Source organism: Pristiophorus japonicus, unplaced genomic scaffold (genome assembly GCF_044704955.1).
Source record: "Pristiophorus japonicus isolate sPriJap1 unplaced genomic scaffold, sPriJap1.hap1 HAP1_SCAFFOLD_45, whole genome shotgun sequence".
NCBI classification, from domain to species: domain Eukaryota; kingdom Metazoa; phylum Chordata; class Chondrichthyes; family Pristiophoridae; genus Pristiophorus; species Pristiophorus japonicus.
Genome location: NW_027254352.1, coordinates 175970 through 202604, shown reverse-complemented (window position 1 = coordinate 202604; position 26635 = coordinate 175970). Strand labels below are relative to the sequence as shown.

The 26635-nt window shown below is 44.6% G+C and overlaps 1 pseudogene; it reads left to right on the top strand.

Annotated features, from left to right (window-relative positions):
- The first annotated feature begins 9608 nt into the window (after positions 1-9608).
- Positions 9609-26635, top strand: part of LOC139251824 (histone H2B 1.2-like) — a 35839-nt pseudogene continuing 18812 nt past the window's right edge.

The window sequence follows — 26635 nt, the reverse complement described above, 5'->3', positions numbered from 1 at the left end:
TCCCATTGTCTGGTAATGGTTCTGCTATTCCCACTAACACCTCCTCTGGACCATCCTGTGTTTCTTTATTGCCCGATTGCCACCCACCTTGCCTTTTCCCATTGTGCCATTTATTATTTAATCACTCCTGCACACCACTGTATCACAGGACCTTTTGTCCTTTCTCGTTGCCTATTTTTTCCAGCTGCTAGATTTTTTGAACAAATCTGTAATCTTTAACTTTTTCCTAAAATATCGGAATGATTATCTGACAGAACGTGAAACCGGGTTCTTCACCCACAGAATCTGCATGACCTGCTGAGTTTTGCATAATTATCTGTCTTTTATGCATTCTGTTTCCGTATTCCTTTTACGCGACTGTGCTCTCAGTCCCGGATCATTCCATGCCTGTTTAAAAGGGATGTGCTCTCTCTACCGGATTTCAACTTTGAAATTTCAAAAACTGCCTTTGGAGGATGCAGGAATTTTAGTTTGGTTGTGTGTTTGCGTAAGCCAGGGTGTGTGCAAACGTGCTGTGCGATCTTACTGTCATGTGAGAAAAATGCATTACATGCAACTTGAAGCCATACTGATTTGATTGAACACTCCTTCGTGGACTCTCTGACGGTGCAAGCATCTGCTGTTGGATTTTGCTATTCCACATCTGAAAGAAGGGAAAATAAGGAAGTTAGAAATAAAGCGATTTTAGCCAGGGCTTGCGTGTGGGCTGAGTACATGATGACATCTTCGACCCTTATTTTCCAATGCAAATCAAATAAAATCAAGACATGACAAGACATGACTGACTGACTGACTTTGTGTATACAGATATATAGATATGTGTGTGTTTATTTATATACAATCCCAACTTTTTAACTTTCAAGATAAATGTGCTTTTTCTGTTTCCTGAACTGAGCTCTTTCACACCAGAAACAGCAGCTGTCAGATGTAGCAGAAAGACACTCGCAAGTTTAAAAGATCGCATTTATAGCCCACCTCTTCCCTCCTGGCTTGCCTTCCACCAAGGGCTTACGGTGTTTGGATATTTGCTGACAGCATCTGCTCATTTCCAATGGAATTCTTCCAGTCACGCAGCCTTCGATCAATCAAAACATATCTTGATAATGATCAATTATTTATTTGTTTAAAAGAAACCAAATTCAATTTTTTTCAATACATTTCTTTTTTCTTAAAATGTTAACTGTATATATATTTGTAAATTGGCTTTTTGACTGGCTTGGTTTTACGTCCCTCACCCTTTCCTGACTGTCTCTCACCTGTGGTTTCAATCAGCATCCCAGCCCCGCGAGTTCCTGATCCCCACGCACACTCACTGCACAATTGCATTCAGGGATAATAGAAATATCACTTTATTTTTTTAAAAGGAAACTGCTGTCAGTCAAGGGTCATTCTGCATCTGTGAAAAATGGGTTGTGTTTGCAGTCGCGGATCATTCTGTGTCTGTTTGAATGGGATGGTTGTCAGTTACGGATCATAATCTGTCCCTTTAAAACGAATTTTCTCATAATCTCAGATCATCCTGTATAGTTTGAGAAGGAGTATGATTTCAACTGCAATGACCGAATTGTTAAACTATTGTGTTCCAAGCTACATTGGGGTTGCCTGCGCCGGTGCGAACCCAGATCTCAGTGCATTTGTTAATTTACTCGAAATATGCTCATCTTTTCCAAAATCCACTCCTTCATATCGCAGTTGCCCCGAATTTGGTCCCAATATAAACAACAGCAAATTTTGGACTGATGGGAGAGGTCGTGTAGCCGAACGGATAAGGTGGTTGACTTCCATTACGACCGAGGCGTTATGAGAAAATTGCACGTTCCGTTCGACTCCTGCCGTGGTCAATTAGTACGCTGAATGAAATTTTATATTCTTTGTTGTGATGCTGCCGAAAAACCAACCATCTCTTGCAGTCACTCACCTGAAGTGAAGGAAGGCTGTTTGCTTTAAGAATCTAATGGCACATTTTCATCATTGTCGAACTGTTTGCACAGGCAGAACAAGCTGTGAAGTGGACTTTCTTGCACATTATTTCTCTTTGGATACAAAAAGCAGCAGATTGAATGTGTGACTTCTCAGTAAATAAAAGACGAGGTGGCCGAGTGGTTAATGCGATGAACTGATAATCCATTGTTCTCTGCACGCATTTGTTCCAATCCCATCCTCGTCGTTATTGTGTGACAGTTTTGATCCCCTCTCGTCGATTGTCAATCACATTCAACCTCATCGCCAAATTCCCCTTTTGCTAACAAGAATGTTGCACTTTGCAAATGTCATGTCTCAAATTAATAATATATTCGTCAAAGGGATAACATTTGTAGGACTATGGAGAGGAGGACTAATTGCTCGGTCTGGAGGGACAGCACACGCACGATGCGCCGAATATCTTTTCTCACTACCGTCAGAATCTGAGAGCAACGCTCTTCACTGTCGGCGGCTCGTTGGTCTAGGGGTAAGATTCTCGCTTAGCAATGAACACAGTTGAACTGTAAGAGGTCCCGGGTACAAATCCTGTACGAGCCCAGCCAGTTTTTAATGAACATTCCGCTTCTCACAGCCGGTCGACATGAGATAAAATTAAAATATTTCACATTAAAACGTGTGATTTTGCGCCGATGATCCCACAGCGTCCAAATTCCAGAGCAAAGTGAAACTCACCCAACTGAGTAAAGTTAAAGTATCTGAGAGGTACGCGGCTCTGTGTCGAGTTGGATAACCTAAACCTGTGTTGAGTTCCGGTCAATACTTGATCAGTATATATTCCTGACTGTACGCATAACCGCACCTCAACTGGGATAAGCATACACTCAGTGTCAATCTCCAACTCTGCCCTGAATATGAGTGCGTCCTGTTTCTCTCGAGCTGAAAAGATGTGAGAAGCTGGCTTTTGAATTAGTCCCTTGGCTGCCCAATTCAAACCGGACAGGAAAACAATCCGGGTTGGCCAAGCTGCCTGGTCTGATTAAAAGGCGTTGAACCATCGATTGCAGGCATGTTTTTGTCTTCTGGCCTCAACATTAGGTACATATGTATCGGATCATAAGCAGCGTTCTCATTGTCTGGTAATGGTTCTGCAGTTCCCACTAACCCCTCCTCTGGTCCATCCTTTGTTACCTTATTGCCCGATTACCACCCACTTTGCCGTTTCCCATTGTGCCATTAATTACTTAATCACTCCTGCGTTACACTGTATCACAGACGTTTCCTTTAGACCTTTCTCGCTGCGTATTTTTTCCAGGTCCTATTCTTGTTCAAAAAAAATTGTCATCTTTAACATTTCCTAAAATATCGGTATGATTATCCGACAGAACGTGAAACCGGGTTCTTCATCTACAGAATTTGCACGACCTGCTGAGTTTTACACAATTATCTGTTTTTATTCATTCTGTTAGTGTATCCCTTTTAAGGGAATGGGCTGCCTGTCCGGGATCTTTCTCTGTCTGTTTAAAATGGTGTGCTATCAGTCTCGGATCATTCTGTGCCTGTTTAAAAGGGATGTGCTGACTGTCCCGGATTTCACATTTCAAATTTCAAAAACTGCCTTTGGACGGTGCAAGAATTTTAGTTTTTTTGTTTGTTTCTGTAAGCCAGAGTGTGTGCAAATGTGCTGTGCGATCTTACTGTGCATTTCATGTCATGTGAGATACTTGCATTACATGCAATTTGAAGCTATACTGATTTGATTGAACACTCCTTCGTGGACTCTCTGACGGTAAAAGAATCTGCTGTGGGATTTTGCTATTCTGCATCGGAAAGAAGGGAATATACACAGGGCTTGCGTGTGGGCTGTGTGATATGATGACATCCTCCACCAGTATTTTGAAATGCAATTCAAATCAAATCAAGACAAGACAAGACATGACGGACTGACTTTGTGTTTACATGTATAAATATATATATGTATAATTATATACAATTCCAACTTTTTAACTTTCACGACAAATGTGCTTTTTCTGTTCTGCCTGCACTGGGCACGATTACATTTGACCTCTTTCACAGCACAAGCAGCTGCTGTCAGATGCAGCAGAATGACACACGCGACTTTAAAAGATCGCCTTTGTAGCCCACATCTTCCCTCGTGGCTTGCTTTCCACCTTGGGCTTACAGTGTTTTGGTATTTACTGACTGCACCCCGTCATTTCCAATAGAATTCTTCCAGTCACACAGCCTTCGTTCAATCAAAAAATGTCCAGATAATGAATCAATTTAAATAAAATTTAAATATATTTATTTTCGTTAAATGTTAAATATATATATATATTTGTAAATGGCTTTTTGTCTGAGTTGCTTTTACGTCCCTCCCTCCTTCCTGTTTGTTATCACATGTGGCTTCATTCACCATCCCAGCCCCGCATGGTCCTGACCCGCACGCTCACTCACGCACCGCACAATTGCCTTCAGGGATGATCAAAAACTCACTTTATTCTTATCAAAGGGAACAGATGTCAGTCAAGGGTCATTCTGCATCTGTGTACAAGGATTGTGCTTGCAGTCGCGGATCATTCTGTGTCTGTTTAAACGGGATGGTTGTCAGTTCTGGATCATAATTGTCCCTTTAAAACGGATTTTCTCGTAATCCCGGATCATCCTGCAGAGTTTGAGAAGAAATATGATTTATGCTGCAATGACCGAATTGTTAAACTGTTGTGTTCCAAGTTACATTGGCGTTGCCTGCGCCAGTGCGCACCCAGATCGCAGCGCATTTGTTGATTTACTCCAAGTCTGCTCATCCAAACCAAACCCACTCCTTGATATAGCGTTTGCCCCGAGTTTGCACCCTGTCATATATCTCACATTACTGTATATAACTGTATCTTACCATGCTAAACATGACTGTAACTGGATATAACCTGTAACAATAAGCATACCTTACCACCAGGGGTGCACTTGCAGGAGACACTCCATACCTGTCCCACTGAGGTACATAAAGAGAGGTCTCAGGCAAGTGCAGCACAGGAGAGCTGTGAATTAAAGGTGCAGGCCCTGAGTGACCTTGACTTCAGCATGTGTCTCGTGTAAGTCAGTACATTAGACGAGGATGGGGTCACAGAATCCACAGAATGGCTACCAACAGCTCAGATGAGAAATACAATGCTGGAGACAATTGGGATGACTTTATAGAAAGGCTCCAGCAAAGCTTTGTGACCAAAGACTGGCTGGGCGACGATAAGGCAGACACGACAAGAGCCCATCTCCTGACCAGCTGCAGATCGAAAACATATGCTTTAATGAATGACCTGCTGGCACCCAAGAAAGCAGCAAGCAACTCGGTTGAGGAGTTGAGCGCACTGGTGAGAGACCACCTGAAGCCAGCGAACAGCCTGCACATGGCCAGACACATGTTCTACAACTACAAACGCTGTGTGGGCCAAAGCATACCCGACTTCGTGGCGGAACTTCGGAGGCTGGCTAGTTCATGTGAGTTCCCCCATGAAATGAGGAGAGAAATATTGAAATACTTTTTTATTGAAGAAATAGGCCACGCAGGCATATCCCGAAAGCTTACAGAGCCTAAGAACTTGAATCTAAAGGCAGCAACACTGGTCGCTCAGAAGTTCTTGGCAGGGGAAGATAAAACGAGGCTGATCTATACTTCGGGTATGACATACAACTAGGCATCGGAACAAGGGATTCACATTGTGAAACAAACCGCTACCCCCACACACAGACAAAGGCCGGAGAGCAGGCCTTCGACGGCAGATAGTGGCGCCAGAAGCCATCAAAATCAAGGGCCACATGAACGGCCGATCACACCTCATCAACCCACAATGCGAGCAATCAACAACAGATTGAGAGAAGCTCAAGGGAGATTAGCCAGACGCAGCTCATCCTTCGGAAATAATGGAAACGCTCTGCATTGGAGATGTGGGGAAGGCACTCAACCAGGGTGTGTCGATTTCAGCATTCCATTTGCAGAAACTGCAACTACACACAGCACCTAGCTCGTATGTGCAGAAAAACAGCAGCTCGGTTGGTATACGAATTGGAAGGGTCAGAAAGCGGACCAGAAGATGGTTGGAACGTTGCAGGGGACGGCGGCGTACAGCGTGTTAACACGATCAATGTCCACTGTTCTTACACCAAGACGCCTCCAATTATGATGAGGGTTCTACTCAACGGGATACCCGTCAACATGGAACTGGACACGGGGGCCAGTCAATCCCTCGTGAGCGTTCAACAATTTGAACAGCTGTGGCTGCACAAAAGCAACAGACCAAAACTCACAAAGATCGACACCGAACTAAGGACCTATATGTGATGAGGGGAAAGAGACAAGATGAACTGGATCGGCTTCTGCGGGAAGGCATAATTTCTGCCGTGGAATTCAGCGACTGGGCAAGCCTCATCATCGCCGTCCTGAAGCCTGATGGATCCGTACGTATCTGTGGAGATTACAAGTCTACCATAAACAGAGTCTCCCTACAGGACCAATACCCACTGCCCAGAGCGGAGGACCTATTTGCCACGTTGGCTGGAGGAAAACATTTCTGGAAACTTGAACTCACATCTGCCTATATGATGCAAGAACTGACCGAAGAGTCGAAGCTACTCACAACCATCAACACACATCGAGGCCTTTTTGGGTACAATCGATGCCCATTGGGCATCAGGTCGGCGGCTGCTATTTTCCAGCGCTACATGGAGAGTCTGCTCAAGTCTATCGCGGGGTCAGTTGTGTTTCAAGATGACATACACATCACGGGCAGGGACACCGACTCTCATCTCTGTAATCTTGAGGAAATACTCAGTTGATTGGATCGGGTAGGTCGAAGAGTTAAACAAATCCACGTGTCTTTTTCTCGCGCCTGAGATTGCATTTTTGGGCAGAAGGATTGCCGCTGATGGAATCCGCCCAACCGAATCCAAAACCGAAGTGATTCACCTTGCATTCAGGCCCAGGAATGTCTCGTAACTGCGTGCCTTTCTCGGTCGACTCAATTACTTTGGGAACTTTATGCAAAACTTGAGAACGCTGCTGGAGCCTCTCCACATACGACTCAGAAACGGGTGCGATTGGTTTCGAGGGGATGCCAAAGAACGCGACTTCAATAAGACACGCAACCTCCGATGTTCCAAGAGTGTTTTAGCCTTTTTTGACCCAGGCAAAAAGTTAATCCTTACGTGTGATGCGTCAGCGTATGGGGTCGGTTGCGTTTTACAGCACATCAATGATGCGGGAAAATTGCAGCCCGATGCTTATGCCACCAGATCACTTTCGCGGGCAGAGCGCGGGTACGGTATGGTTGTGAAGGAGGCACTTGCATACGTGTATGGTATCAAAAATATGCAGCAATATATTTCCGGGGCCAAGTTTGCGTTAGAAACTGACCACAAATCCCTCACGTCCCTCCAATCCGAGTGCAAGGCAATCAACGGCAAAGCCTCGGCGCGCATTCAGCGGTGGGTACTCATGCTGGCGGCTTACGACTGCATGATGAGGCACAAACCAGGCACAGACAGCTGTGCCGACGCGATTATCTGGCGACCACAGAAGGGTCCAACAAAAGGATTGTGACATGGTCATGGCAATCAATGCCTTTGAATCCACAGGTTCGCCCATGACGGCTCGCCAAATCAGAGCCTGGACGAGCAGCGACCCCACGTTACCTCTCGTTAAAAGATGCCTTTTAACACGTGACTGGGCAGAGGCTCGCGATGCCTGCCCCAAGGAGGTCAAACCCTTCCATAGGTGCATGCATGAACTCTCACTATAGGCACACTGCCTGATTTGGGGCAGCCAAATAGTTATGCCCACACCAGGAAGGGAGGCATTTGTCCGGGAGCTCCATTGCGAGCACCCGGGGATTGTCCTTATGAAGGCCATAGCCAGATCTCATATCTGATGGCCTGGCATTGACGCGGACTTGGGGCTCTGCGTCCGTCGGTGCACCATTTGTGCCCAACTCAGTAATGCCCCCAGGGAGGCCCCCCTAAGCCCCTGGCCCTGGCCCACAAGACCGTGGCCGTGGGTGCATGTAGACTATGCGGGCCCATTCATGGGCAAAATGTTCCTCGTAGTCGTTGATGCATTTTCAAAATGGATCGAGTGCACCATTTTAAACTCGAGCACCACCTCCACCACTGTGAAGAGCCTTAGAATGCACGGCATTCCTGAAATAATGGTCAGTGATAATGGTCCGTGCTTCACCAGCGCAGAATTTCACGATTTTATAGTTCGCTATGGTATAAATCTCGTTAAGACGGCACCTTTCAAGCCGGCCTCCAATGGCCAGGCGGAGCGAGCAGTGCAGGTCATTAAACAAGGCATGCTCAGAATCAAGGTCCCACGTTGCAGAGGCACATGTCGTGACTGCTGCTGGCATGCAGATCTCGTCCGCATTCGTTGACTGGGGTTCCCCCTGCGCAGCTATTGATGAAACGAACCTTAAAGACAAGGCTCTCGTTAATCCTCCCAGACATGCATGAAATTGTTGAGGCTAAGCTTCGAAAGCTGATTGAATACCATGACCGACATTCGAGGGGGAGGTGGAATGAGATAGGGGACAAAGTGTTTGTGCTAAACTTTGGCCGTGGTCCCAAATGACTTGCTGGGACAGTAACAGAGAAAGAGGGAAACAGGCTACTGGTTGTACAAATGGACAATGGCCAAACCTACCGGAGGCATGTCGACCAACTAAAAAGTAGACTCACTGATTACACTGAAGAACCAGAGGCAGACTACAATGTGGAATTCTCACCACACCTGGTGGATAGATAGGTGGAACAACCTGAGGAAAGGGCAGTCTCAACAGACAGCCCAGGCGAGATATCAGCAATCACACCGAACGAAACACAGGCACCAAGAAAACAACGGAACCCCTAGTTATATAGCCTAACATGCGATTAGTTGTTTCGAATATATTTGTAACATGCTACTGCATGTTAGCGGGATGGGCACCTGGACTCCAAACCACTTTGGAATTCCATCCCTCCGAGCTTTCCTCCATTTAATTCGTACTCGGATCTAAACTTTGTGATCTAAAATGGGATGACCACACAATTACCTGTTTGGAAACTATTTGCCACTGAAGCGTCGATTCATATAATCTATCAATATATCTTTATAAGTATACACCTGCCCTATTTACTTAATCACCATTATTTGCATCATCGGAAAACGTAGATATATGGCTGCCTGTTGTGCCTTCTTAATCTTTAAGAAATATAGAATGAAACAATTTTTGTAAAACTGACACTTTAAAACGTGCCATGCTTTGAAGCCCTGGTAGGGTATGTCGGTAGACGAAGGTAGGAGTAAGATTTCAGGTCGATGACCCATTTGATCCTACAAATATACATCATGCAACTGTGCGCTGTTTTCAAACAGTAACAGCACGGGCTTGCATTCCAGTAGCATCTTTCACGAACATAGTATGACCCAATTGCCTGCCGTTGCTCAGTTTGAGTTCCGACAGGACCCCGGGTCTCCATACATCATTACAGCGTTGGTCCAAATATGGTAACAGTGATTAATTCTAAAATGAGGTGAGAGTGATTGTCCTTTAATTCAAAGCAGCATTTGACCGAATGTTTCATCAAGGAGGCTTCGAATGTTGAAGTCATTGCGGGGTTAATCTCCACTGCTGGAGACATACCTAGCCTAAAAGAAGATGTTTATGGTTTTTCGACGCCAATCATCTCAGCACAGGATATCGCTGCAGGAGTTCATCATCACCTGCTTCATTCAGGACCTGCCCACCATCATAAGGTCAGAAGGTGGCATGATCGCTGAAGATTGATTTTTCCAACTCGAGTATCAACTCCACAGATAATGAAACAGAAAATATATCGCATTTCAATTATTGTGGCTGGGTGAAAATCTTGGAAATCCTTCCACAACAGCACATTGGTAGTACCATCACCTAAGTGACTGAATCATAGAACCATAGAAATTTACAGCACAGAAGGAAACCATTTCGCCCATCGCGTCCTTGCTGATGGACAAAGTACTCTCCTGCCAAATCCAATTTCTAGCTCTTGGACCATAGCCATCAAGTGCATATGCAAGTACTGCAGTGGTTCACAAAGTTTGTTCCTCACTACCTTCTCAAACCCAATTAGGGTTGGGCAATGAATGTCAGCCTTGCGAGCTACGCACACATCCACTGAATTCATATTTTATTAAAACGTGCTTTGCAGAAAATGAAGTAGTTCTTGAAGTGTAGTCACTGGATGTACTGCAGCGCAATACGGCAGCCAATTACCACACAGCAAGATCCCATCGATGGTGGGATACAGATATGTGCAGGACACAAAAGAGCATTCCCCACCTCTTAGAATCAAAGAATTGTTGATGTTTGCCGCAGAGAAGGACGGCATCCGTCCGATCCTGTCTCCGCCAATCGAAAGAGCTATCTAGCCTAAACCCACGTTCCAGCTCTTGATCTGTAGCGTTGCAGATTAGGGCAATTCAATCCCTATGCAAGTACTGCTTAATTGTGATGAGGGAAAGTGTCTCCACCAAGATTTCAGTCAGTGAGTTCAAGACTCAAATTCATTCTGGGTGAAAATAGTTCTCCTTGACTCTCGTGTAATCCTTTTATCAATTACTTTAAAACTATGCCCCCTGGTTATTGACCTTTCTGCTCAGGGGTATAGATGTTTCTTATGCACATTACCTCGGCACCGCATAATGTTAAACACCTCAATTATGTCACCCATTATCCTCATCTGTTCCGACGAAAACAACCCCAATCTTTCCCTATAACCAAATCTAACCAGTCCTGAGAACATGTAGAGCACAGCAAAGGAAACAGATGTAAGTGGAGGAGAATTGTTTGTTTTTAAGCTGTGAGTTGTTGTGATCTGTAATGCACTGCCTGAAAGGGTGGTGAACCATAGAGTCATCGATTCATAGAATTGTTACAGCACGGAAGAAGACAATTTGGCCCGTCGAGCCCGTGCTGACTCTCAGCCAGTCTCACCCCCTGTCATTTCCCCGTAGCACTGCAGATTCAATGTTTACCCTCAAAATGAAATTTGATAAATGCTTGAAGAGGCACATTTTGCAGGGCGTTATGGAAAGAGCTGGGTCTAATTGGATAGCTCGTTCATGAGTAAGATTGACCAAGTACTCTCCATCGGTAATGTATGATTTTATGAAATGTTTTATGTTAGTTTCATATAAATTATGCTGATCATTTGCCCGTTCCACAATCCCACTTTATTTTTTTGTATATGCTTCTGTGCTCAGACAACGGAATTGAAATGAATTGGATTCGGTAGCAATGCGACGCAAATGATGTTGCTAATCAGGGAGCGTGTGCCAAGTGGTAAGGTGTCGGTCTCGTAAACCGACGATCATGGGTTCGACCCTCCTCGGCGCTTATTGAGATTTTATCACATTAAATGTGATATTTTCAAGCTTTTTCATTTTTAACTATCAACACACTTCATAATTTTGAACTTATATCATAAATCGCCTCTTAACGTTTTCTATTCGAAGGAGAAAAATCCCAGCTTCTCCAGTCTCTTCGTATTAGTGTGGTTCCCAACTCTGGCAGTATTCTCGTAAATCTATTCTGCACCCTCTCCAAGTGCTTGAATTCTTCCCGAAAGCATTTTGCCCCGAACTGAACGCAATATTCCAGCTAAGACCACATCAGTGTTTTATAATTGTTTGGCATAACTTCCTTGTTTTTATACTCTATTCTTCTATTAACAAAGAAAAAGTTCCCACGTCTTCCAGATCCTCCCCCCTCTTTAAAATTGTACGATTTAGAGCTGGTTAATACAAAACAGGGAGGGTAATCTGACCGGTTTCGGGATCATTGATCTCCAGAGGCAGATGCTAAATAGGGGATTAAAATATTCATATATAAATCTGGCCCCGTTAAAATATTATCATTAATTCATATTGCCTCTCCTCATCCTACCAAAATGTATCACTTCACAATTCTTTGCGTTAACTTACATCTGCTTTGTGTCTGTTCATTTCACCAGTCGGTTATTTTCATACTACCTCTTTGTAGCACTTAATACCTGCTTTGTGCCCCTTTGATTTTCTTTGTAGCTTTCCCATTCACCAGGACCTGTGCTATTTTTTGCATTTGTGTACGCTTTTATTTTTAGTTTAATGTGTTCCCTTACCTCTTTAATCGTCCATGCCTGTTTTCTTTGGGACCCTCAGGGGTATACACTGATTCTGTATCACTTTTAATTATTGTTCACACCTCCTGTCGTTTTACCCATTAACAGATTTTCCCAGTTTATTGTGGACAATATCTGTCTCCACTCTTTGAAGTCGGTCTTACCGAAATCTGGAATGGTAGCCGCTGTTTCGCGTTTCTCCCTGTCAAACGTTACTTTGAAGTCGATCATGTTATGATCGCTATTTCAACTACCCTTGTGCTGTTGAATACATCAAGTTCGTTACCCATTACTAACTGTAAATGGGCATGCCCCTTGTTCGTTCTGGAACATATTGTTGTAGAACTAGCCCGGACACGCTCAGGAAATTCACAATCTTTGTGACAGGTGCTAGTCAGATTATCCCAATACATATGAAAATGTAAATCCCCTATTAAAACCACACTGTCTTGACTACACCCTTGTCTAATCTCTACATTTATATATTCTAGAACTTCACAGCTGCGATTAGAGGGCCTATACACAACTCCTACTATTGTCTTAAATCCTTTCCTTTCTCTCAATTCTACCCATAAAGTCTCCATGTCTGGCTTACCTGTAGTTAGATCCTCGCTTAGAACTGAATCATAGAATCATAGTTATTTACAGCACGGAAGATGGATATTTCGAACCATCCGTTCAACGTCGGCCAACAAAGAGCTTTCCAGCGGAATCCCGTGTTCCAGCTTTTGGGCGGTAGCCCTGTAGGTTATTGCACTTCAATGCAAATCCAAGCGCGTTTTAAATGTGGTTTGGGTTTCCACCTCTACCACACTTTCAGGCAGTGAGTTCCAGACTCACAACTAGCTCTGGTTGAAGACATTTCCAGTCAAATCCCCTCTAAACTTGCTACCAATGATTTTAAATCTATGTTCCCTCGTTGTTGACCATTCTGCTCAGAAAAATAGATCCTTCCTATCCACTCTCTCTCGGCCCCTCATAATTTTGAACACATCAATAATGTTTCCCCTCAGCTGCCTATATTCCAATGAAATAAAACCCAGCCTATCGAATCATTACTCATAGCTAAAATTTTCCAGTCCAGGCAATGACCTCGTAAATCTCTTTTGCACCCTCTCTAGCGCAATTCCATCGTTCCTGTAATGATGTGTACGCAGTATTCTAGTTATGGCCCAACTAATGTTTTATATAACTCGAGCATAACTTCACTGCGCTTGTACAATATACCTCGGCTAATAAAGGTAAGTATGCCGCATGACTTCTCAACTAGCACTTTTTCTTTGAAACCATAAACAGGGAGACAATGATGTAAGTATCAAAACAGTAACAACTTGCATTTATGTAGCACGTTTAAGACGTCACAGGACGCTCCACGAAAGCTTAAGACAAATCAAATACCGCTGAAAACGAGCCACATAAAAGAGAAATTACGGCAGATGCCCTAAATCTTAGTCAACGAGATCGGTTTTAAGTAGCATCAATCTTGAAACACCCTTAGCCAGGAATATTAATAAGTGTTATTTCCTCCAGGTCTAAAAGTTGTGAGAAGTTGGCTTTTGAATTGGACTCATGGGTGTCGAAATCAAACGATTACATAGGATATTCAATGCAAAAACGGCTATTCGGCCCAATCTGTCAATATCGACCTTTGTGGTCCACTGGACATCCTCCCCTCTTTCCGCATCCAGCACTATCAGCAGAGCTCTCCATTCAGTTATCCTTCATATGTTTATTCGACCGCTCCTTAGATGCATCTATAACATTTCATTCAACCACTCTGGTGGTAGCGAGTTCTACATTCTTACCACTCTCTGGCGAAAGAAGATACTTCTTAATGCCCAATTTGATTTGTTGCTGATTTTTCTTATATTGATGGTCTCTAGTAATACTCTTCCCCACAAGTGAAAACAAAACACTGTGTAACTAGCCTATCAAAACCTTTCAAGATATTAAAGCGCTCTATTCGGTCACCCCTCAGACTTCTTGTTTCACGACAAAATACATTGAGCCTGTCGATTCTTTCCTGATAGAATATCATCTTCTCCGCACCCTATCCAGTGCCTTGCTTATCTTCTTTCATAATATGGCGGACAGAATTGCACACAGTACGCCTAATGTGCTCTAACTGTAGAGAGTTCTGCGTTGGTCGGTTTTAAAACGGCGTGTCCAGCTGCCTGGTCTAATTAAAAGGGGTCCGCACCTCATCTTTTGAGGAGACATTTCACAACCATCCTGTCGTAGCTGAAGGCCGTTTGCTTATAGAAGCTGATTATACATTTTCAACATTTTCGATCTGGGCAGGACAGGTCGTGAAGGGGACGTTTTGCAGGGTATTTCTGTATGGATGCAAAAAGCCTGAAATGGAATAGCTGAGTTGTGCTAGATGGCAGCCGAAGGTTAAGGCGATGGACTGCGAATCGATTGTGCTCATTTACTTGGTTGAGCGTTTGTTGCTGATAAACCTTCCAAGCATTTGATTGAATATTACATAAAATAAGCTTTGAATCTAAATCTCCAATTAACTGTCATTTCCTGAAAACATACCTTATCCTTTAAGCTGCGCGCTCACTGACCGAGTCACGGTGATTTCTTATATTTTCTTGATATGCCAACTGAATTTACTGACTGCAGGAATTGTATTTGCCCCACGTGATCGGCTCGGCTCATCCTTGGGCCGAATTGCGATTGGTGCGAGCAAATTCTGCAGCAAAATCTGAAACTGAATCATTACTGTTCTTTAAAGAAGGGAAAATGCCCCCTGCACTTTTGCTGCAGAATTTGCTCGCACCAATCGCAATTCGGCCCAAGGATGAGCCGAGCCGATCACGTGGAGTAAATACAATTCCTCCAGTCAGTAAATTCATGATGCTTAATCCCCTCTTAGCGGGACTGGAGAACCATTTTCAAGAAGGAGGCTCGTGGTCTGTTCAGCAGAAAGTCAATGTTCTGCATGTTGTTTCTGACAGCTTTCCAATTGGACACAGGCATCCAACTGCCGTGCGAGCATTGCTGATTATTCCAAGTCAACAATATTGGAATGTGTTCACAAAACTAATTTTGAATATGTGACCTGTATTATCAAATAAATTTTGCAGTATTAATAGCTTTATATTGTCGTCTGTCTCGGCATCCTCATAATGTACACTCTACCTTAAGACAACTGTAATCGGTGCTGCTTTATTTCACTGTGAACGCGAAGGAACATATCTGTTAAGATATTTGCCCCGAATTTACACCATTCTGCCATATAGTCCACGTCTTTCTTTACCCATTTCTGCCCTTTTTGCAGGATAGATCAGCCCATGCCGTCCATTGAAGCCTGAGAACTCAATCAGCGAAAACCAGAGAAATACCAGAGACAGAGATAGGGAGAGATAGAAAGATGCATGCCAAGACAATAACAGAAAAGGTCATTGCATCTTGAGCGGAAATCCTTTTGATCTCTTGAAATGTTGTAAAAGCGTGAAAGATAATTGGGCGACAGTTTAAACGTGCTTCGCTCCCTGGCGATCTCTCAGGCTCTGAGAGAGGGAAATGTAGCCATTTGCGAGAGCTCTTATTTATTCGAGCAATGAATGGAGCTTTAAAGAGTGTAGTGGCGAGCAGGTAAACTTAAGCGTATATCAGGCCCAAAACATTAAACCTTCTGGCTATCGCAGACAGTTTCGGTTTGCTGCAAACTTTCACTTTCCAGCCTCGGAAACAGCCAACCCTGTTGCAGGGCTATGGGGAAAGGACGGGGGATTGGGACTAGCTGAGAGCTGGCACGCTCTCGATGGGACGAATGGCCTCCTACTGTGCGGTAACCATTCAATTAATTTACGATTAGACTTTTATAGGACTCGAATCGACAAGTTTGAATGTTTCTATAGAACAGAATCAGTGAGAAGTCCAATGCACGAGCCATTGCAACACTGAGCACAACATTATTAACGAAATCCTTGTTTCTGTTGAATATGGTGCAGGATTTATGTGGAGATAACCAATGCGTTTACATATCATTTCTGTGAAATCGAGTGTGTTTCCGGCACTTTATTCTTTACATCAGAGTTCTTGATTAAATGTCAAAACGCCTCCACTCCATCCCATAAATAATTACAATTCTCATCCTCCGTTGCAATATTGTTAGCATGAGGAAACTAAGTGCTGGAATAAAACAGTGAATATGTCGATAACGTTTGGGGATACAGCAATTGTATTTCGATTCCTGTAGAAATGTCATAAGCAAAACCATCAGTTGTTTTAGGTGAGGCTCGAAATCACAACATCGAGTTTTCCGGGGCTGATACGATCACATAAGTACTGCGTGCTATCCGATTCCACCTCTGCATGTGTGCGGATGCTGTGTGTTATTAATGCTTCCATCATACAGCTGCCTATTCCAACTGTCTTATAATTCCTCCCCTAAAAATCTATCGAGACTGAGGGTAATTGACATTTTCAAGTTTCACATTGATCGATTTTTTTTTTAAGTGGGGTGACATTGGCTACCCTCCACTCGATAGGAACTGATTCAGAGTCAATGGAATGTTGGAAAATGACTGTCAATGCATCCGCTATTTCCAAGGCACCTCCTTAAGTACTCTGGGATGCAGTCCATCAGGCCCTGGGGATTTATCGGCCTTCAATCCCATCAATTTCCCCATCACAATTTCCCGACTAATAAGGATTTCCCTCAATTCCTCCTCCTTATTGGACCCTCTGACCCCTTTTATATCCGGAAGGTTGTTTGTGTCCTCCTTCGTGAATACCGAACCAAAGTACTTGTTCAATTGATCCGCCATTTCTTTGTTCCCCGTTATGACTTCCCCTGATTCTGACTGTAGGTGACCTCCGTTTGTCTTTACTAACCTTTTTCTCTTTACATATCTATAGAAACTTTTGCAATCCGTCTTAATGTTCCCTGTAATCATCGCAGGCAAATGGAGTTCTGACATAGTTAGTTAAAAGGCGGAGCATGATTGAATGGCTGAATATCCACCTCCTGTTTCTATTTTCCTATGACTGCAGCAGGTGAGAAATAGAAAGACCTGCAAACGTTGCATTTTATTCATATTTAATAGCAAAAATATCCGTGCCATGCGCAACTATGCTGTGGTCAGAGAAAAGCTCCCTAAGCTTCGGAAACTCCCGTCGCTTTTCTGTGGCTCTCTTTCCTCTCTTCCCTTCATCCTCCACGCTGCCAGTTTTTAAACCTGGTTTTAAATGTTGCTCTGGGCGGCGGCATTCGACAGTCTTAGAACCCTCTCTACCGTTTCATTGCTTGATTTCTATGTTAATTAATTATGAAACTCCTTGAGCTACAATGGTTGCGAGAATACATTAAAAGGCAGCTTATTGGAAACACGTTCTGATCATAGTTTGGTTTTTTATACAATTGAACCTTTATCACTCAAGATTTACAATCAACTATATGTTGTTACAAATGTTGGCTCATTAATTCCCTCGTGTCACACGAGGAATTGTTTGATCCCCTAATTTATTTCATCTGGGAACAGGCACGGGTATTCATTCAGAAATAACCCACAGATTGACACTGAGATGACCGCAGCAAGAGACACAGACAGCACCAGAGAACATGGAGAAGAGACAAGCGAGATGGATAAATACCAAACGGCCTCAGACTCTGAAAAGTTCAAACGTCACATGCAAAGCATCGGCTGCACGAGGTGAGTCTCGAACTCACAACCTCGGCATTTATCCTGCTTGATACTGTCATATAAGTACAGCGCGCTAACCGATTGCGCCACTAGAGCTGCACGTCTTGTGGTTTCAGTGCTCCCATCTTGCAGCTGCCTGTTCCACCTGCCTTGCAACCAAGAAAACAAAGAATCATCGAATCATTCAGCACAGAAGGAAGCTATTCATCCCATCGTGCCTGTGCCGGCTCTCTGCAAGGAGCCTTCAGTTATTGAGACTCCATAGATTTTCGCCATCGATGTGTTATATTTTTGTATTTAATGTTTTGTTATTTCTAATGAAATTGGATGTCCGTGCGGGAAATTTAAAATATATTTGTGTATCTGTCTGTGACATGTAAATACAATTGTGTGGAACCTTGATTATCAAATTATTTGTGTTCATCTCTGCGTTATTATAAATGTATTTGTTTTTATCTCTGTTTTCTTTCTGAATTTATCTCTAAGTATCTCTGTGCTGCTATTGTCTTTGCGTTTATTTGCGAGGTGTTTACAAATAACATAGATACAAAGATAGACACAGAATATACATATATAACACACACAGGTGCTCCACAATTCAATTATAAATAAAGTTGTTGCATTCAAATACTTAAACACTAACACAAATATACAAAATATATTTATATCCCACAGAACAAATTGCAACTTAACACAGAGACATTAAAATATATTTAGAACTATCGCTGATCAAAGAACATTTTGCTCTCTGCGGTCATCAGGAAATTCTGCTGTGCCTGTTTTGCCTGTGCTTGTGCTCGGTGTAAGGGAAGGTTTCTTCGGGCCGTGGTATATCGTTTCCTACGGATGGGCTGCAATGCCCTGTCTGATGCCACGTTCACTGCGATATTTGCTATATAATAATCATCTGGACTTGGGTATACAGTGCAAAATTACAACATCGACAGCTGTTTCATCCTGATACACAAATCCACTGCCAAATTGGTTCAACCCCTCACCCGACCCACGAGGTAATCTTCCCGCGAGTACTTTGGTCCAAGCTCTGTTGATGTCCAACCCGACCTGCGAAAACAGGTCCGTCCTGCGCCAGATCTGGTCCCAATGTCCCAGGTTTCTGTAGCCCAACCTCGTGCACCGTTTATTCTAAACTCAATATCGCAGGGAATTGGTAATAATCCATGGAATGCCTTTGTGGTCCTGCTCATTAATTTCCTTAATTACACCTGAAACTCTGACTGAAGGAATTCATCCCTTTATCTCCTTATGTCATTGTTTAGCACATAGATCACGGCTTATGCTGCTCCCCTTCACCTCTCAAAATGTTCCTCACCACTCAGTGATGTTCTGTACCTGTCAGCAGGGAGGATGCACACCACGCACGTCTCACGTTTGCCGTTGAATAAACGCCCTGACTTTCGAATCCCCAATGACGTCAAATTACATAACTTTTTAGTTTCAAAAGCAAAGTACTGCGAAGCCTGTAAATCTGAAATGACATCAGAAAATGTTAGATATACTCAGCCAGCATCTCTGGAAAGATTTATGACGATGAGTTTGTGATTAAATGTCATTGACGTGAAGCGTCAGCAATGCAATCCAGATACTGCCCGATACAATCCCAGTGCGCCAGTTTGCGGGTATTGAAAATAATCCGGATACCACACATCAATCTGGCAGCTAAATTGATGTTGTTGTTCTTGTAAAGTCGCAACAGCAGAGGACTGCAATAAAATATCCAAGTCTTTAAGATAAATCATATGTTTTACAGTTAACAAAACGAGCCAGTTTCAAGGAACATTCAATCTTCAAAACGGTTTAGTTGCGCGGTTTAATGTCCGGCATGTGTGCCAGGGCAAAACACAGGCTTTGGCTGTTTTTTAATAATTGCAGTTCAATGCTGTTGCGACTAGTTTACTTTGAACATTCTCCCTTTGAAGATTCTCACAGAGGCCGTCTGACTGGCTCATGCGTTCTCAGCCTCAACGTTTACTCACCCCGGTGACCGCCACCTAGTGGTTAGGAAGCAGCGCTCTATTCTCGTCGGCACAGGTTCGATGCCCGTTCAGGGATTTATTAAATTAAAATGAAGCTTATTAAATTAATTACATAACTCTCTGTGAAAGATTAATAATTATTGCAATCGTCATTGACAACTTATCAGCACGCAACCGTCGAGGCCCCTCAAGTGCGCTAATCAGAGCGCGATGTGCATGCGCCGAAAATCAGCACTGGAACATTCAAAATGGCTTTTGATAGAACCAACGGATCCCCGAGAGAAGGGTCTTTGCGATCGGAGATTTGCGCTATTTTCCCACCTCTTGACGAGAAGATCTCCTTCAAAATCTTACGCCTGGTAAAGGTGACAGAGAGATGGACAGGCAGGGGGAGACAGTTATGTGCATGTCACAGAAAGAGAGAGACAGACAGAGGGTTGTGATGGAGAGGAGACAGTCCGAAGAGACAGAAAGCGAGACAGACAGATTTTGAAAGAGAGAGAGCGACAATACTGAGGGGAGTGGGCGGCAAGATAGACCGACAGGGTGAGGGACGGATAGACACAAACTGCGGGGGGGGGGGGGGGGGGACATATTGTGGGAGACAAAGACAGAGATAGACGTGGAAGGCAGAAGGGTGTGGTCAGATGTGGGAGAATAATGGAAGGGGGCAGTGCATGACAAACAGGGGAGGCAGACAGGAAAATCTGACAGAACGCAGACAGAGAGCGACAGAGAGTGGCAGACGGGGGTCAATGGTGGAAGCGGCAGTAATTGGCAGACAGGGGAGGCAGAAGTGTGTTAGCCAGAAAGATAGCAGATTGGGCTGAGATAGAGATCGAGAGAGACAGACGGCAGGATGACGCAGTGAGTGAGAGAGAGAGGGGCTGAGATAGACATGTCAGGGACAGAAAAATAAAGAATTGGTTGAAACAATCGGGGCAAACAGAGCGAGATGGCGAGAGATACAGATGGGGCAGACAGCAACGGCAGACAAATGAGGAGACAGAGAAAGAGAGAGATGCATACAGGAGAGACAGGACCAGAAAGACATAGGAGGAGGCAGAATGAGAGAGACATACGGGGGATCAGAGCGACAGACAGATATGGGTAGGAGCGTGGGGAGTGAGATAGAGGGATGGAGACAGGCGGTGGAAAAAGACAGAGGCAAGACAGAGAGAGGCAGGTGGGGGAAAAGGGAGGAGGAGACAGACCGGGAATACACCGAGAGAGAGAACGAGAGAAACCGTACGGTAGCAGAGTGGGAATGTTACTGAACTAATCCAGTGGTCTGGACGAAAGATCCCGAGATGTAAGTTCAAATCCTGCCACCACAGCTGAGGAATTTAGGTTCAGTTAATTACACCAATCTGGATTTAAAAAGCTATTATCAAAAATGACCATGATACTACTGGATCGTGGTAACAATCCATCTGGCTCACTAATGTCCGTAAGAAGATGAAATATGCCGTCCTTTACTGGTCTAGGGTATACGTGACTCCAAATGCATAGCAATGTGGTTGATACTTTAATGCCCTCTACAATGGCCCAGCGAGACACTCAGTTGAATCAAACCGCTGCTACAATGTCAGCATTGTGGGAGTACCTTCACCACACGGACTGCAGCGGTTACAAATAGTCGGCTCACCACCACTCTCTCCAGTGCAGTTTCAGAAGGGCAACAAAGGAAGGAAGGCCTTACTAGCGACGCCCAAATTTCTGAATTAATTAAAAAAAAAAGGGTGGAGACAGTGAAAGAGAGAGATATATAGATAGAGGCAGACGGTGGGGTAATGGATGGGTCAAACAGAGTGAGAAATATAGGGAGACAGACGTGGGGAGAAAGAGGGAGAGAACGAGAAGGCGGAGGCACAGAGAGAGACAGACAGACAGATCGGCGGGGCAATGAGAGACAAACATTTGGGGGTGACAGAGAGAGTGCGAGATGGGGAGACAGCTGTGGATAGACAGGACAGATGGGTTTGATGAAGAAGTGAGTACACGTGAGGCGGGTTAGAATGGGACAGACGTGGGAGTGAAATTGGCAGAAATGAGACCAGGAGAGACAGGGAGAAAACGACGTGATAGACAAAGAAAAAGAGATGGGGGAGCGAGAGACAGAGAGAGAGCAACACATTGGGTGTGTTGGGATACAGATTGACTGGAAGAATGACGGATTGCGGCAGGCTGCGGTACAAAGATGATATGTTACAAAGCCAAAGGCAGAGACGGTGCTAGACGGGACCAGGCAAACTGGTGAGTCAGATGGGGCAACAGAGAGAGTGAGAGAAAAACGGGCGATAGATAGGAAATAGTTCGAGAGGGAGGGACAGAGAGAGCGACACACACAGGAGGTGATCGAGAGAGAGCGACAGACCGTATGGTGGAAATAGTCCAACTGGAAATGTAAAAGAAGGAGACAGAGTGGGTGAGACTGATGGTGGTAGACAGACGGGAGGATGAGAAGGGGAGAGAGATAGAGCAGAGGGAAACGGGGAAGACAGAAATGGAGCGGAGGGATCAGGTAGACACAGGAAAGCAGGGAAGTTAGGGAGAGGGAGAGCCAGAATGGGGAGACAGAGAGGGTGCAAACGAGGAAGTTAAACAGGTGGGAGACAGGGAGGTAACGACAGAGACAGACAGTGAGAGAAATAGGTGGACAGACTGCGGGCCAGACGGACGGAGAACTGCAAGGGACAGACTCGAGAGACAGACGGGAGAGGGATGGAGGGGCAGAGACTTATGGGCACAGACCGGGAGATGGAAATAGAGATAACAGCAGAGGAAAGAAAAAGACAGTGGGAGTCAGACGGAGAGACAGGCGGGAGGAGCACAGAGAAAGACAGACGGGGCTTACAGAAGTGGCGAGAAAGACGGTGGAGTGATAGGTTGAGCGAGAGAGTGTTGGAAATAGATGGGGAGACAGAAAGAAAGACAGACGTGAGAAGACATAGAAAGAAAAACAAACGGGGAGACTCTTTCCAGTCCCGCTCTCTCATCCAATTTTAGTGAATAACAATGTAACTGGCACTGCAAATAGTGTCGTGGAACATAAAGTTGCAAAGAGTCGTTTATTAAGATTTTGCGAAAATAACTGTGTAGATATACGTCCCTGTGGCGAAGTGAAAATTCTTCCACATTGAACCGAAGAAAGATGGATCAGAGTACATTATATTTAGAAACTGTACCTGACAATGATATTTGGGGGTGCAAGAACTGAAATCTCTCTTAATCGCCCTGTTTTTGGTGGTCATAATTCACCTGTCTTTTGTACACCAAATGCCCCTCTTTGTGAAATTCTGAAAATCCCTGTAGCCGGGGCTCTGAATTCCCGATTTTCAGGAGCTCCTTATCGCTCTGTTTGTGGAGCTCCTTATCCCTCTGTTTCCGAAGCTTCAAATTCCCCTGTTTCAGGCCCTCCTTGTCCCTCTATTTCTGGAGCTCCTTATCCCTCTGTTTCAGGAGCTCTCTATCCCTCTGTTCTGGAGCGCCTTAGACCTCTGCTTCTGGAGCTCCATTTCACTCTTTTTCAGGTGCTCCCTATTCCTCTGTTTCTGGAGTTCCTTACACCTCTGTTTCTGGAGCTCCTAATTCCTCTGTTTCAGGAGCTCCTTATCACTCTGTTTCAGGAGCTCCTTACCCACTGTTGAAGGAGCTTCTACTTCCTCTGTTTCAGGAGCTCCTTATCACTCTGTTTCTGGAGCTTATTATATTTCTGTTTCCGGAGCTCCTTATCCATCTGTTGCAGGAGTTCCTTACCGCCCTGTTTCTGGAACTCCTTATCCCTGTGTTTCAGGAGTTCCTTATCCCTCTGTTTCAGGAGCTCCTAATTCCTCTGTTGCACTAGCTCCTTATCCCTCTGTTTCTGGAGCTCCTTATCCCACTGTTTCAGGAGCTCCTTATCCCTCTGTTGCAAGAGCTCCTAATTCATCTCTTTCAGGAGCTCCTTATCCACCTGTTTCAGGAGCTCCTTATCCCTCTGCTTCAGGAGATCCTTTTCCCTCTGTTTCAGGAGCTCCTTATCCCTCTGTTTGAAGAGCTCCTTATCCCTCTGTTTCAGGAGCTCCTTATCCTCCTGTTTCAGGAGGTCCTTATACCCCTATTTCTGGAGCTCCTTATCCTTCTGTTTCAGGAGCTTCTTAGCCCCCTGTTTCAGGAGCTCCTAATTCCTCTGTTGAAGGCGCTCCTTATCCCTCTGTTTCAGGAGCTCCTAATTCCTCTGTTGAAGGAGCTCCTTATCCCACTGTTTCAGGAGCTCCGTATCCCCCTGTTTCTGGAGCTTATTATATTTCTGTTTCCGAAGCTCCTTATCCAACTGTTATAGGATCTCGTTATCCCTCTTTTTCAGGAGCTGTTTATCCCTCTGTTTCAGGAGCTCCTAATTTCTCTGTTTCAGGAGTTCCTTATCCCGCAGTTTCAGGAGTTCCTTATCCCGCTGTTTCTGGAACTCCTTATCCCTATGTTTCAGGAGCTCCTTGTCGCCCTGTTTCTGGAACTCCTTATCACTCTGTTTCAGGAGCTCCTTATCCCTCTGTTTCAGGATCTCCTAATTCTTCTGTTGCACGAGCTCTTTATCCCTGTATTTCTGGAACTCCTTATCCCTCTGTTTCAGAAGCACCTTATCTCTCTGTTTCAGGAGCTCCTTATCCCACTGTTTCAGGAGCTCCTTATTCCTCTGTTTCAGGAGCTCCTTATCCCTCTTTTTCAGGAGCTCCTTATGCCTCTGTTTCCGAAGCTCCTAATTACTCTGTTTCAGGCGCTCCTTATCCTTCTGTTTCAGGAGCTCCTTAGCCCCCTGTTTCAGGAGCTCCTAATTCCTCTGTTGAAGGAGCTCCTTATCCCTCTGTTTCAGGAGCTCCTAATTCCTCTGTTGAAGGAGCTCCTTATCCCTCTGTTTCAGGAGCTCCGTCTCCCCCTGTTTCTGGAGCTTATTATATTTCTGTTTCCGAAGCTCCTTATCCCACTGTTTCAGGATCTCCTTATCCCTCTTTTTCAGGAGCTGCTTATCCCTCTGTTTCAGGAGCTCCTAATTTCTCTGTTTCAGGAGTTCCTTGTCCCGCAGTTTCAGGAGCTCCTTATCCCCCTGTTTCTGGAACTCCTTATCCCTATGTTTTAGGAGCTCCTTGTCGCCATGTTTCCGGAACTCCTTATCACTCTATTTCAGGAGCTCCTTATCCCGCTGTTTCAGGATCTCCTAATTCTTCTGTTGCACGAGCTCTTTATCCCTGTATTTCTGGAGCTTCTTATCCCTCTGTTTCAGAAGCACCTCATCTCTCTGTTTCAGGAGCTCCTTATTCCACTGTTTCAGGAGCTCCTTATTCCTCTGTTGCCGGAGCTCCTAATTCATCTCTTTCAGGATATCCTTATCCCTCTGTTTCAGGAGCTCCTTACACCCTGTTGCAGGATCTCCTAATTCCCCTGTTTTGGAGCTCCTTTTCCTTCTGTTTCAGGAGCTCCCTATCCCACTGTTTCAGGAGCTCCTTACCCCTCTGTTTCAGGAGCTCCTTATCCCTCTTTTTCAGGAGCTCCTTATGACTCTGTTTCAGGAGCTCCTAATTACTCTCTTTCAGGCGCTCCTTATCCCTCAGTTTCAGGAGCTCCTTATCCTCCTGTTTCAGGAGGTCCTTATCCCCCTATTTCTGGAGCTCCTTATCCTTCTCTTTCAGGAGCTCCTTATCCCTCTGTTTCTGGAGCTCCTTATCCCTCTGTTTCAGGTGCTCCTAATTCCTCTGTTGAAGGAGCTCCTAATTCCTCTGTTGAAGGCGCTCCTTATCCTTCTGTTTCAGGAGCTCCTAATTCCTCTGTTTCTGGAGCTCCTTATCCCTCTGTTTCAGGAGCTCCTTATCCCTCTGTTTGAGGAGCTCCTTATCCCTCTGTTTCTGGAGTTCCTTATCCCTCTGTTTCAGGAGCTCCTTACCCCTTTATTGCAGAAGCTCCTAATTCCTCTATTTCAGGAGCTCCTTATCCTTCTGTTTCAGGAGCTCCTTATCCCTCTGTTTCAGGAGCTCCTAATTCCTCTGTTGAAGGATCTCCTTATCCCTCTGTTTCAGGAGCTCCTAATCCCTCTGTTTCAGGAGCTCCTTATCCCTCTGTTTCAGGAGCTCCTTATCCCTCTGTTTCAGGAGCTCCTAATTCCTCTGTTGAAGGAGCTCCTTATCCCTCTGTTTCAGGAGCTCCTAATTCCTCTGTTTCTGGAGCTCCTTATCCCTCTGTTTCAGGAGCTCCTTATCCCTCTGTTTCTGGAGTTCCTTATCCCTCTGTTTCAGGAGCTCCTAATCCCTCTGTTTCAGGAGCTCCTTATCTCCCTGTTTCTGGAGTTCCTTATCCCTCTGTTTCAGCAGCTCCTTACCCCTTCATTGCAGAAGCTCCTAATTCTTCTATTTCACGAGCTCCTTATCCTTCTGTTTCTAGTGCTCCATTTCCCTCTGTTTCAGGAGCTCCTTATCGCCCTATTTCAGGAGCTCCTAATCCCGCTGTTTCAGGACCTCCTTATCCCTCTGTTTCAGGAGCTCCTAATTCCTCTGTGTCAGGAGTTCCATATCCCCCTGTTTCAGGAGCTCCTTTTCCCACTGTTTTTGGAGCTCTTTATCATTCTGTTTCAGGAGCTCCTTATTGCTCTGTTTCCAGAGCTCCTCATTTCCCTGTTTATGCTGCCCTATTCCAATTCCTTCTTTTTGTGAATATCCTAACTCTGGCAGCTCTTCCTTCTTTTATACCTGGTGCACATAATTCCTCGTGTTTTCAGCCACTCACCTGACGTAATGGAAAGCCGTTTGCTTTAAGAAGCTGATGGCACATTTTAAACATTGTCGATCTGGTTGCATAGGCAGGACAAGTGGTGAAGTGGACATTCTTGCAGAATATTTCTGTTTGGATACAAAAAGCAGGAAATTG